Genomic DNA, 10,806 nt, shown 5'->3' on the forward strand with positions numbered 1-10,806 from the left:
CGCTTATGGAAAAGATCTAGAACAAGCAAATTCATAAAGATATCGTGTGGGAGTGTTTTCTGGTTTCTTTTCTCTGACTAAATTACTACAGAATTCCATACAACATTTAAAGGAGAACTAATTTCTTAATCTTAAACCATCCACAAATATTGAAATGAAAGGAACCTGGCCAAATTCTTTTTTTTTTTTGAGTGAGCTTTGTTCTAATACAAAAATCAGAAAAAGAGCAACAAAAGAGCACTACAGACCATAGCCGTGTTGAACATAGATGCTTTGTCGTCCTGCCATGTAAGTAGCTACTCCAGACAGCTACCAAAAATTGTCTTTTCACATAAAATGACCCAGAGTCAGATATGATCTGGAGAAAATTATAGTTAATGGCTGTAATAATGTGTGGGGTGGTTGGAGAGGAGTTAGATGACTATACGCCCGAAACGCCTAAGCCACTATTGCTTCTAAGAAGCTTTTAACAAGGCATCATAAATGTTAATCAAATGCATAAGCCAGTGAATTGTTACCAGACAAAATAAAAAAGATCAATGAAACAGTCATGTGAAAAGCTTAGAGGAAGAAATGGTCAAATATGACTGGGCAGGGAAGACACAGACGATCACAGCCATGGATGACGTCATGTCTCTAGGGATGTGTCTGTGTGTGGGCAAATTCCACCCAACCAAATACTGTGTGTTCAGCTTGGGCCAGGTCAAGGTGTTAATCTCAGTTTGCAATCCTAAAATGGCCCTAAACAATAAATAACTATAACTAATCTCAATAACCAAAACAAGATTAATACAACAGTTGTTTGTAAAGGGATAAACAGAATTCACAAAACTTTTTCTAGATTATAAAGAATACAGGGGGGAGAGAGCATGCAAGAGAACCCAAAAGAGAAAAATTAGAAATAAAAAGGAGATAGTGTGAAGTTCAATGAATCATAAAAACTACTGTTAATGATTGCATTATAAAAATGCAGGAAATAGATAAATTCTTAAACACATACAATATACCAACACAGAATAAAGAAAAAACAGAAAAATCTAAAGAGACCAATAATAAGTAATGAGACTGAATCAGTACTGAAGACTTCCATCTAGAGCTCCATCTAGATCACTGTAGTATACACCCGAACCCCAGCTACTTGAAAGGATCAGGAGTTTGAGGCCTGCCTGGCAATGAGGAGAGTCCGCCTCTCAAAAAGAAAAATGAGGCCGGGCATGGTGGCTGGCACAGGCTTGTAAGCCCTGCCTTTGGGAGGCGGAGACAGGAAGATCCTGCAGGTATGAAGCCAGCCTCTCTGGCTTAAGAGACCCTGTTTCCAAATAAAATATAAACTAGGTCTGGGAGTGTAGCTTGGAGGTAGAAGGGTTCTATCCCCACTACCACCAAAAATAAATAAATAATATATTAATTAATTAAAAAACAAACAAGAGGTAAGTAAGAAGCAAAGAAATAAAATTTTAAAAAAGAAAAACATAAAGCCTCCCATTCAAAAATGTCCAAGATCTGAATACTTTACTGCAGCATTCCATAAAATATTTAAGGGAGAACTAATTTCACCTTAAAGCTATCCCCAAAAATTGAAATGGAAGGAACCTGGCCAAATTCTTTTTTTTTTTTTTGGAGTTAACTTATCCTAATTCAAAACCAGAAAAAGATAACAGCAAATAAAAAGAACACTATAGATTCATACCCCTGTTGAATAATAGATGGTATGCTAATCAATAAATGTGATACAACACAGAAACAGACTGAAGGACAAAAGCCATAGGGTCATCTCAATAGATGCAGAAAAAGCATTCGATAAAAGTCAATATTTCTTCATGATAAAACCCACAACAAATGAGGTACAGAAATAACACACCTCAAAAAGCTAAAGGCCATCTGTGAAAAAGCCCACAGCCAATATGATAAAGAATGGGGAAAGCTTAAAGTGTATCTCTAACAGCAGGAATAAGACAAGTATGTCCAGTTTCACCACTCTTATTTATCTAGTACTGGAAATCTTAGCAAGAGCAATGGGCCAGAGACATAAATAAGAGAATCCAAACTATAAAATAAGTTACATCCAATTGTATGCATAGGAAACCCCCACCTCTGCATCAAAAAACTGTCAGGACTAAAAAAAAAAAAAAAAATATATATATATATATATATATATATATATATATATATATATATATGCCTGAGAGTGTAGCCCGGAGGTAGAAGGGCTTCCAGAAACCCCAGTACCACCAAAAAAACCCATATATATATACACACACACACACACATACATATATATGTATGTATGTATGTATGTATGTATGTATATAATCTGTCAGAACTAAATAAACTATCTAAATCAATAAACTAAATAAATCAATAAACTAAATAAATTCAGTAAAGTTGCAGGATACAAAATCAACATACAAATAAGTAGCATTTTTATACATCCATCACCAGCCAGCAGAAAATGAAAGAAATTTCATACACAGTAACTAAAACGTAAAATACTTAAGAATGAATCAAATCAAGGAAATAAAAACTCTCTACAATTAAAATCTTAAAACACTGATGAAAAAAATTACAGAAACACAAAGGACATACCACAGCGGGCCGCCTAGTGGCCAGCTGCACTCAGCCTGAGTGACCTGAAGTGCTTCCCTGGGCGAGGGCGGGAGGCTGCCAGAGTGAATGTCCTCAGTGGAATCACACCAGTAGCAGTTGTCTCAGTCAGATCCATCCCCATCAACAAACTCATGCAGTTCCTTTGAACTAAGAGTCATGGGTGCTGGCAGTTTGTATGAACCACATTGGTTTATTATAAAATATTAGATTCTAAGAAGACGTGGATTTTTTTTTCCAACTCTGAGAATTCACAGGAGCCGAAAGAGGCATTTGGCTCTGGAAAAGAGTGTAGTGGAGAATTGTGCCCACAGATGGGGCAGAAATGATGTTCATTTGGGGGAGAGGATGTGGTACGCTGTATACTGGGATGAACTAGCATCAGAAGTGTAACAATATTCTCAGTTTTACAAGAGAGACAAAGACAACAAATGTTTCCTATCCTGACAGCTTCGGCCAAATTTTAGAGGAAACTTACAAGCTTGTTGTAACTCTGGGTGAATGGAAGAAGAAACTGGAGTCTTTCAACAGAGAAATTTATTATATTACACACTCCAAAGCTCATGGTGCATTATCAGCCAGTAGCAGGGTATGATGAGTGGGCTTCAACACCTACAGAGCAAGGTCGGCCAAGAACTGCAAAGAAAGGATCCGAGAACATCTCTGTTGAAATAGATCGCTTGATTTTTGTCATCCATGGGATTGGATCAGCTTGTGAGCTCTGTTTCTGAAGCACTGAACAACGTGTAAATGATTTTCCAGATATTTTCTTAAACTTGCTACAGATGCATTTTTTAAAAACTGAAGAAGCCGGGTTTGGTGGCGCACACTTGTAATCCTAGCACTTGGGAGGCTGAGACAGAAAGATTGCACATGTTTGAAGCCATCCTCAGCTACTTAGTGAGGGTCTCAGCAACTTAGTGAGACCCTGTTTCCAAATAAAGCATAAAATAGGTCTGGGAGTATAGCCTGGAGGTAGAAAAGTGCAAGTTCCACATCCAGTAACACACACACACACACACACACTGAAGAAAATCAGCAGATTGAGAGAGTAGAATTTCTTCTAGCCAATTGGCACAGTCCTTTGCATTCTACTGGTGTGGATGTAGATCTGGAGCGAATAACACCACTAAGCATTAACTGCCTCAGGCACTTCACCAATGACACAATCTTGAATGTCTTCTACAATAGCCCTACCTACTGCCAGACTATTGTGGACATAGTAGCTTATGAAATGAACCGAGTATACACACTGTTTCTGCAGAGAAACCCTAATTTCAAAGGGAGTGTCTCAAAGGGAGTGTATCCATTGTTAGTCATAATTTAGGTTTGCTTATAACTAGAAATGATGCTTATCTAAATGTTGGCATTGGGCAGGTTTCTGTAAAATACCCTGGCTCATCTTACTGGGGGTGCAACCCAGAGGCCTTCTACCTCTGAGTTATACTCCCAGACCTATTTTATATATTTATTTGGAAACAGGGTCTCACTAAGTTGCTGAGAGCCTCACTAAGTAGCTGAGGCTGGCTTCGAACCTGTGTGATCCTCCTGTCTCAGCCTCCCAAGCGCGGGGATTACAAGCGTGCGCCACCACGCCCGGCTACCCCTGGCTTATCTACAGACCAGAAAGATGCTTGCCTTTGGCTCTCCCGTTGGAATGTTTCTTACTGTTTGAGGACTAAAAAGAATTGATCTCAATTACAAATTTTCAGCATGCAAAGGTTTCTTTAATATTTATAATCCTTTTGATGCTGTGGGACTACCCAATGGTAGTCCCAGGAGTGGAAAGTGAGCCAGTGTTGATCCCACATCATAAAGGCAAGAATTGGATGCACTTAGAGCTAAGAAAGGGCTTGACCAGGATGAGTAGAAACCTTAAGAACAATTTTCTAGGTTCACTGTGGATGGCCTGGAAGTCCTTCACCAGAGTTCCATATTTTGCCTTACAAGCCTCGGAAACTCCAGAAGAAACGGAAGCAGAATGTGAGTCAAGTTCATAAAAGTCCAGTGATGTTAACACAGAAGAGAACTCTGTAGCACTTAAGGAAGACGACCCACCTATCAATGTGGGAATGCTGAATGGAACCCAACACATTGACCATGTGCTACAGGAGAAGCCCAGTGAAAAGTTTTAATGAATATTTGCTTTACAAAGCCATCTGTGCTACTGGGAGTCTGAAGACACAGTATTTCTGGTCCTTATTTACCAAACCCAGGGTATCTTCCTTTCTTCCTTAATCAGCCCTTACAGTAAAAGTCACTGGTCTATGGCTGCCCACCAACTGCCCACCTCTCCATTTTCATAGGAGTCAGGGAAGGGGGCACAAGCTGAGCAGCCATGGAGTCCAGCAGCGAGCTGTCCTCCACCAACATCCACCAGGCACAGGCCCTGCAAGAAGACCAAGATAATGAGAGCCATGTCCTGTGCGGTCTGTGTGGGGTCCGGGTGACCAAACCAACTCTTAAGGTTATCTGCCTGGAGATGGAGGAACACATCAACCCATTATGTTCTTTTTTAATTTAATTTTTATTAGTTAATTATATTTATACATCATAATGAGGTAAAAAAAAAATCTTGTGTAGACACCCAGCCTGCCCCCATCCAGTCCCCACCTCACTCTCTCCCCATCCCTCCCTCCCATGCTTGGTTTAGTAGTTCACTTTGATATGAATAATACCATAAAATATGTGGTCAAAGTTGTGGGGATTTGGAAAGTAAAAGAAGCAGTCCTTTATTTTGCCAATCAATAGGGAGAGAAATTTCAAAGGTTTAAGGAGGGTTGAGTAAGACAGCTGCTTTGAGAGATCAGAGGTGAAGCAAGAATTTACCTGCACAAGTTAAACAATTAACAGAATCACATGACAACATTCATACCTACCAATAATAACATTGAATTTAAATGGATTAAATTCACCAATCAAAAGCATAGATTGGCTGAGAGGATAAAAATATAAAAGTAAATCAAACTATATGCTCTTTATGAGAAACTCGTTTCACTACTAAAGGTATACACAGATGGAAAGAGAGGGTTGAGAAAGATATACCACACAAATTGAATGAGAAGCAATAGGAGTAGCTATGTTTCTATCAAACAAAATAGACTATAGGCCTGTAATATCTGCACTTGAGAGGCCAAGGCAGGAAGATCTCATGTTCCAGCACAGCCTCAGCAATGTAGTTAGACTCAACAACTTAAGAAAGTCCTGTTTCAAAATAATAGATAAAATTGGACTTAGGGTAGAACTCAGAGGTAAAATGTCACTGGGTTTAATCCCTAGTATATATATTTTTAAAAGACTTTAAATAAAGACCTGCAAAAAGGAGACTGAAAAGGCTGTTAGGTAGCAATAAAAAAACCAATCCAAGCCAGGCGTGGTGGCGCACTCTTGTAATCCCCGCACTTGGGAGGTGGAGACAGGAGGATTGCGCTGGTTCAAAGCCAGCCTCGCTGGCTTAAGAGACCCTGTTTCCAAATAAAAATATAAAACAATGGGTCTGGGAGTGTAGCCTGGAGGTAGAAGAGTTTCCAGGAACCCCAGTACCACCACCAAAAAAAATCCAACAAAAAGATACAACAATAGCAAATATATATGCACCCAACATGGGGCCACCCAAATGGAAAAAGGTGGCTTGCTTAGACCTATGGGAGAGATATACTGCAATATAATAATATTTGGAGACTTCAGCATCCCAATTAGGTCAATGTACAGGTCATTCAGACAGAAAATCAAGAAATAAACGTCTAAGTTGAGCTGTAGTAGAGAGAAGATGAACCTGACAGACATTAATGCAAGATTTTATTCAAAAGTGATAAATACATGGTCTTCTTGTGAGCACATGGAACATTCTTTAGGGAAGATCATATGTGAGGTCACAAATGAAGCTTCATTAAATTTATAAAGCTGAAAACATCATGTATTTTTTTCAGATGAGACTGGGATAAAACTACAGATCAGTAACAACAAGAACAGCAAGCACATGAATACATGCAAATGGCAAAGCAACGCATTAAAATCTTCAAAGTACAGTGCAACTGAACTGAAGGAGAAGTTCAAAGCAACAATTGCACACCTCAAAGAATGGGAATATATTAAATAACCAAAATCATGTACTTCAAGGACTTAGAAAAGCAAGAACAAATCAAACCCCAAATTTGTAGAAGAAAAAAAATAATGACAAAAAGAAAAATATAAACAAACCTACCCAACAAAAACAAGGCCATGCTACCTGGGCATGCTGCTGTTCTAGCTTCTGCAGCATCTGAAGTTGTTGGAACTGAGAAGTTGAAAGGCCAGAAGAAGTCAGCTGTCCTGCAGGAAACCTCATGCCTGATCCCCCAGATAAAAGCTCTGCCAATGGAAATGAAGATGATGGATGTTAACAGTGAGGAAACGAAACCCCATAGACCACTCTTAGGAAGAACATGGAAAGCACTGTAGGAGCAAGGCCTGGTGGTGCACGCTGGGATCTCAGTACTTGGGATGTTGAGATAGGAGGATCCGATGTTCCAGGATGGCCTCAGCAACTTAGGGGGCTCTCAACAAAATAGTAAGGCTCTCCTTCCAAATAAACAATAAAAAGGGCAGGGAGTGTAGCTCAGAATTAAGATTGTTCCAGGGTTCAGTCCCTATGGAAAATACACACACACACACACACACACACACACACACACACACACAATACACAAATGCAAAGGTTTACAGTAATGAATACAATTATACTAAAAGTTAAAATGATTAAGAACGACACTGGCATAGATACCCTCTGATCTATGGTACAGAATAGAAGGTGCAGAGACAGATGCACATGTACTGAAGGTGGTTTTATGACTGCAAGGCCACTGCAGATCAGTGTGGGGAGCGGGAGAGACAGTGAGTAGTGTTGGAAAGGGGATTGTCCATCTGTATGACCCATGACATAAAAACTTCACTCTTTAGGACATTCCCTGAGAATTTTGTGTGTTCTGTGCATACCGTGTAATATGTTCTAGGTAATGGGGATACAGCTGTGAACAAAACCAAACCTTGACCGTTGAAGCTAACATTTTACTGGTGAAGATCAGCATAAAAAGAAGGGAATTATAGAACATGTTGGAAGTTAATGCTGTAAGAAAAATACAATTGAGATTCATTTAAAAGATGGTATTTATACAAAACAAAATATTTCAAAATTTATTTATTCAAAATAGACTCAATACATTATGTGAGACTATAATGCAGCAATACTATATATTAAAAAAACAAAAACTAATGAATATGGCATGGTTACCCTGGACAATCATTGGTGGGAGGGGGAAAATGAAAACAGGGGCGGGGGGGGAGGGCATCAAGTATAGTAAATGTATACCATTTATGTTCAATAAAAAAATAAATAAAATAAAACAAAAACTAGAGTAAGCATGACGATGTTTTAAGCATAATGTTACAAATACTGAACAGTATTAAAAGTCCAGTTAGCGTGACTGGGTAGCATGACCTTGACAAATGTGGCATGGGCTCAGGTCCTTAAAGGTAACCTAGCTCTGAGCACTAGCTGTGCAGGGTGTGGCCTGTCTAACATTCCTCTGCGGGCTTGCCATGGTCGGGATGGCTACTGACAGGGAAGCAAAGGTGACTTTGTGTGGAAATTCTGCCAGACATGGCACAGAGTCAGTCAAAAGATGTCAACAGTGCCTGTCCCGTCCCACTCTGCTCTTCTGGCAGAAATTTGCACTATAGAAATGGTCCACTAAGTAACTGGGGTAATGGACTCAGGCTTTACCTGCAACTCTGGTAAAAAAGAAAAAGGCTCTGGTTTGACATTATGTTTCTAATGCTGGGGATCAAAACCAGCGTCTCTTGCACATCAGGCAAGTGTTCTACCAGAAGCTCCGTCCACAGCCAAGAGGAGGCTTTTGGGCTTGGGTGAAACTCAGTGATAGTGTGCTTATGGCATGAGTGAGGCCCTGGCTTCAATTTGCACCATCCACCCTACAAATGAAGGACAAGGCAGAGGGCTGCCTGGGGACAGTGACTACAGGTGCTGCCTGGGGTCAGCGGGCCAAATGGGTCTCCAGCTTTGGGTCCTAATATCCATACTTGGAAGGTAGATATGTGTGACCACAGGATTTCAGCTTTGCCCCTCTGGCAGAGCTTGCTGATAGGTCACAGACAACTCACTGGAAACACCACTGGATATAAAGTCTTGGTTTGTGCCCTCTAAGCATCAGGACCAGTGAATGCATGGAGTGTCCTTCCTGACCCACCTTGGAAGCTTCCATGTATTTTTTTAAAGAAGTTTATTAAAAAGATAGAAATACAGAAGATAGTTACAGCCTCATGTTATGGTAACATGGGGGGGGTGCTTCAAACAAAATCACCAAGCTACTTATTCTTTGTAAGACAAATTTGAAAAATAAAGAACAAAACCCCTTTTCAAAAATAAGACAAAAGAAAAAAACTAAAACGAGACATTGGCATCACAAGGACATTAAAAATCCCATCAAACTTCCAGGAAGATGGCGACCAAGAAAAGCAGCATTTACGAGTCCTGCTAAAACTCGATCTCTATTACAACAAAATCAGTGCTTTTCATAGCCAGAAAATACCACCAGCAGAGAAATAAAAAATGTAAACACAAGGAACAGAGGGAAAAAAAGACTAGAAGAACAACCAGAGACCAGAAATCAAGCCAGCAATGCAGCGGCAGAGCCATGCTGGCACCATCTTCCCTCACAGCACCAGGCTCCATAGAGGAAAGGTAAACAAGGAGATGAAGTGAACAGCTGCGGATCATTCAGGTGTAATTCAGCAGTTCTTTCAGTGCAAAGAACATCTAAAACTCCCAGTGGCCAAGCTCATTGTGCCTTCCAGGGACTCAGAATGGAGCTCAAAACCAGAAAAGAAATATGCCAGCCTCACAGCCGAGGGCATGGCAACAGCGCCATATTGCCAGCAGCAACTGCAAGTTCACCGCGCCCCACGACAGCTCCTGATCAACGCGCACAATAACCGTAAGTGAAATTGCGGCCCCTACAGGAGAAATCTCTGTACTGCACTTCCAGGGACTTGCACAGGTTTGATAATCTCCCTGGGTCTGAGATTTTGCAGTCCAACCTAATAAAGGAGTAGGGGTGGCAGAGATACCACACCTTAGTCGCAGCTCCCTGTGGGAAAACGACCAGCCCGGCACCCCCGTGGTCTCGCGCAGCCTCGATTAACTTCCTGGGTCTGAGACTTTACAATACAACCCAGTAAAGGAATAGTGGCGGCTGAGATTAACACAGACTTGAGATCCAGAGCACATAAGTCGTAGTGACCCAGGGAAGGCACAAACTTCTGAAATCATGGGAAAGAGGAACAACATAGAGCAATGAATTCCCCCAACCCCATATTATCAGAACCTGATAACACAGAAATTCAGAAATCTCCAGAAGATCAAATCAGGAATATAACTGTAGAAATAATACAGGACCTTCAAAAAGAATTTAGAGAGAGTCTAAAAGAAATGAAGTATTCAATTGTTGAAGTAAAGGCCTCAATTCAAAGTGTAAACAATCAATTAGACCATATGGAGAATAGAATCTCATTCCTAGAAGATGATCACTCCAAAAATGAATGCATAATTGATAACTTAGAAAAAAATCAGACAGCCAGGTGTAGTGGTGCACACTTGTAATCCCTGTGCTTGGGAGGCTGAGACAGGAGTATTGCACAGGTTCGAAGCCAGCCTCAGCTACTTAGTGAGGCTCTTAGCAACTTAGTGAGACCCTGTCTCCAAATAAAATATAAAATGGGTCTGTGAATATAACCTGGAGGTAGAAAGCCTCTGGGTTCCACCACTAGTACCACCACCAAAAAAAAAAAAAAAAAAAGACAGCAGGAATCTGACATTGGAAAAATATGGGCCTATTTTAAGAAAGCTAACCTAAGAATAATTGGAATAGAGGAGGGAAAAGAAGGTGAAACCAAAGGGATCAACAATCTCATCAAGGAAGTAATAGCAGAAAATTTTCCAAACATAGAGCAAGAGGTCGATACACAGGTCCAGGAAACTTAAGAGAACTCCCTTTAGACAGGATCAGAGAAGTTCCCCATGCCACATAATTGTCAAAATGACCAATGTGGAAGCTAAGCAGAGAATCTTAAAGGCAACAAAAACAAAAGGCCAAGTGACATTCAGAGGCAAACCAATTAGATTCACTCCAGACTTCCCAAACCAAG

The 10,806-nt window shown here is 40.3% G+C and overlaps 2 pseudogenes across 2 annotated transcripts; both read left to right on the plus strand.

Annotated features, from left to right (window-relative positions):
- The first annotated feature begins 2,673 nt into the window (after positions 1-2,673).
- On the plus strand, positions 2,674-3,335 carry LOC308276757 (triacylglycerol hydrolase DDHD2-like; annotated as a pseudogene). The gene has a single exon. The product of its transcript is annotated as a triacylglycerol hydrolase DDHD2-like (transcript).
- Positions 3,336-4,202: 867 nt separating this feature from the next.
- Positions 4,203-4,910, plus strand: LOC308276758 (triacylglycerol hydrolase DDHD2-like; annotated as a pseudogene). Its single transcript has one exon. The product of its transcript is annotated as a triacylglycerol hydrolase DDHD2-like (transcript).
- Positions 4,911-10,806: the final 5,896 nt, after the last annotated feature.

The sequence above is a fragment of the Muscardinus avellanarius genome (assembly GCF_963383645.1).
Source record: "Muscardinus avellanarius genome assembly, chromosome: 18".
In the NCBI taxonomy this organism is placed as follows: domain Eukaryota; kingdom Metazoa; phylum Chordata; class Mammalia; order Rodentia; family Gliridae; genus Muscardinus; species Muscardinus avellanarius.